A 3,574-nucleotide genomic window follows, 5' to 3' on the forward strand; every position below is an offset into this window, starting at 1 on the left:
GGAGACAGATATCTGAATAAAACACTGACTCATAGCTTGCGAAACGCAGGAGAGGGAAGAAGAGGGGTAACTCGCTCTGAATAGTAATTATCCCCTCGGTAAATCAGACTGGCTCTGATGGTTCTTAGATGTCACTTTGCACTGCGTCTTTCTCCACACAATGCATATTAATTTGCTAATGACTCAAAACCTCCCAAACTTCAAAAAAAAAAGAGATTTATTTGCTAAAGTGTTCGAATTAGGCATGTGCATCAAAACCACCCCCCACATCTCCATCAATTGCACATTCCAAGTCATAGTTTTTTTTTCCCCAGCCTGCTTGACATTATGGATTTTTGTTCTAAAATACTGTCCTGAAATATTTGATGGTGTCTTTAATGCGCGGAGAATATTTTCTTTGAGAGGTCACACAAATTGCTGATTCTTGGATCTCCTCTTCCTTTTAAAAAGATATCTTAGAACCAAATAATACATGAAAATTAGGCAACCCCTAATTCACATTCCCAATAACCTTTCAAGCTTTCTGTGTTGCATAAAGTTATACCATGCTCATAAAATCACATTCTTTGTAACTGTCTTCATAGTTGTTTACTGAATTCATGGTAGGCTCCAACATAAAATGCTGTCTTTGGTATTCTGAAGGCTAATTCACTTGAAAAAAGATATTTTCATATTCCTTATGGCGACATCTGCTGCAGTAATTTTATTCATTCTCGGAATTAGTGAGTGGGGTAAAAAAAAAAAATGGTCACTTTCCGTTTCCTTGTCAGTCTGAAGGAGAAATTATCTCAGTCAAGTTTAAGATGAAAGCACAAAGGATGAACAAATAAGCTCGATATCAGCTGAAAAATAGGGATTTGAAACCATAGCTGCATAACATGTAATTCATTCTACCCTCATTAAAATAATTAATATGTCCACATTTATTATAGATTCATAGAATTATACAGCACAGAAGGAGGCCATTCGGCCCATCTTGTCTGTGCCGGCTCTTTGAAAAGAGCTATCCAATGCAATCCCACTCCCCCACTCTCTCTTCATAGCCCTGCAAACCTGTCCTCCACAAATAATTATCTACTTCTCTCTTAAAAGTTGTTATCGAATCGGCTTCCACCAGCCTTTCCTTTCAGGCAATGCATTCCAGACCTGAACAACACGTTGTGTGAAAAACTTTCTCCTCACCTCCCCTCTGTTTCTTTTAACAACTCTTTTAAATCAGTGTCCTCAGGTTACCGACCCACCCGCCAGTGGGAATAGTTTCTCCTTGTTCACCCTATCGAATCCCCTCATAATTTTAAAAACTTCTATTCAGTCTCCTCTTAACCTTCCCTGCTCTGAGGAGAATAATCCTCGCTTCTCTCACCTCTCCTGATAACTGAAGTCCCTCATTCCTGGTACCATTCTGGTAAATCTCCTTTGCGTCCTCTCCAATGCTTGACATCCATCCTTCCTAAATTGTGGTGCCCAAAACCGAACCCAGTCTCAAGCTGAAGCCTAACCAGTGTTTCATAAAGGTTCATCATAACTTCCTGACTTTTGTATTCTATGCCCCGATTTATAAAGACTAGTAACCTGTAGGCTTTTTTTTAACAGCTTTATCTCCGTGTCCTGCCACCTTCAAAGATTTACTTATATGAACCCTCAGGTCTCTCTGTTCCTTCACCCCTTTAAGATTCTACCATCAGCTTATATCGTCTCTCCTCATTCTTCCTCCCAAAATACATCACTTCGCATTTCTCCTCATTAAACTTCATCTGCCACGTGTCTGCCCATTTTACCAGTCTGTCTATGTCAAGACTGGTTAGTCAAGGTTTATTGGTTAGTAAACGCTTTTTTCAGATATGTGCTTTTTATTTATTCATTTGTTTGTTTGTTTGTTTATTTGTTTATTTAACAAGACTGAAAACATTTGAATCTTGCTTCAGATGTTGGGAATCTTTTTTTTAAATAATGTTTGTTGCCTTATCAAATGTGATTTTATGCATCGCGTTAAATTATTTGCAAAACTTAACCCCTTGTGCGTGGCTTATCACAATTATTGTTATTTCTATATGTCAATATAACAGTGTCTTTTATCTTACTCACTTAAATAAACATAAATGCACAAGGACTAACACTTTAATTGATACGCTGTTGTTATTCTTTTCTTCCTTCTATTGGCCTCTACCAGCCTTCCCAGTAACCTACTGCAGTTGGTCAGGACCCTCTGTGCAAAGAAATACTTCCTGGCTGCTGTCTGTCCTAATATTGACCTTCACCACCTTCTTCCTGCTGCCTTGATGTATCTTTCTCTATCCCATTCAGCGTCTTACATAACTCAAGAGGATTCCTTCTGAGGTGATTATTTCTTAAGACTGAAGAGCCTTAGCTTATCGTTTTTCATAGCAGTGGGGATCAGGCTCAATGCTCATACTTTGCCTCTTGGAACCCCCCCTCACTCACACACACGCACACACACCAAGCCGTGGCAATCAGCACTGTATATAACACTCCAGTTGTGGTCTCATCAGAGCACTGTGCAGCTTAAGCATGATTGTAAGGATCTGAATTTGGACGATTCAGCAATAAACCCCAGCATCCTTTTTAGCCTTGTGTATTGCTGACTCCACACCGTTTGGACGATGAGTCAACTAACACCCGTTCTTAGGTCAGGGTTTAACACAAGTGATCTCCTCTCTTCGGGAATGGAAAATAACCTCATGTTGAGGTGGTCAGTAAGATGCAAATGAGAAAGAATCCAGTAAAGAACCTGCGCTACCGTCCAGAGTGCTCTCCATCAGGGAAGCGTGGTTTGGCTACTAATGGAACAGAAGAGACTTCTTAAGATTACCTCTTTACTAATGCGCTAAACGTGTTATAAAACTGTCAAATTATTTGTGAAGCTCCAATGTGTCAGTGCCACGCTTCAAAAAGAACGCCTTGGATCAATGTTGCAAATGCAACGATCAGTTTAAATGGAAAGAATAGGAAAAAGTCTCACAAAGGGTGACAGTCTGGCCGACGAGATATTATGTGTAAGTTAGCACGAAAAGGTTGGTTGATGCTTGAAAGGAAAAACACTTATTAAATGTCCCCCACAGCATTTGCATTGGTACAGACTTACTGGCAGTGGGACATCTTATTGGCGCACAGATCGAACATTATGCTTTACAATATAAAAAAATCCATATGTACTAATATAAACGGAACCATTAATCTACTCTGCTGCAAATAAATCCAGGCATTAAGGCAAATGCATTAGCGAGCTTTTACTATTTATGATTTGCGAGTGTTTGCGGACTTGCTGTTTATCATTTGCCGTCTTTACATAAATTGCGTGTGATGTTTACAGCGAATTCCCTCTCTGACTGGAAGATATATTAATTATTTCACTCCTGTGCTTTGTCCTTGGCAAAACTACTGGCTGCTCAAGTACGGCCCAGGGTGACTCTATACATTTGGATGTTTCTCCCACAGAAGCATTGCTGAGGATAGTGGCTCACTGTCAAGGGATTCCTGCTATAAATTTGTTCCCTGTCATTCTGTGAATAGCTCCCAAGTGCTACCCTACATATGCCATTTTAATGCAGCTTGA

The sequence above is a fragment of the Callorhinchus milii genome, unplaced genomic scaffold (assembly GCF_018977255.1).
Source record: "Callorhinchus milii isolate IMCB2004 unplaced genomic scaffold, IMCB_Cmil_1.0 Scaffold18, whole genome shotgun sequence".
Taxonomy (NCBI): domain Eukaryota; kingdom Metazoa; phylum Chordata; class Chondrichthyes; order Chimaeriformes; family Callorhinchidae; genus Callorhinchus; species Callorhinchus milii.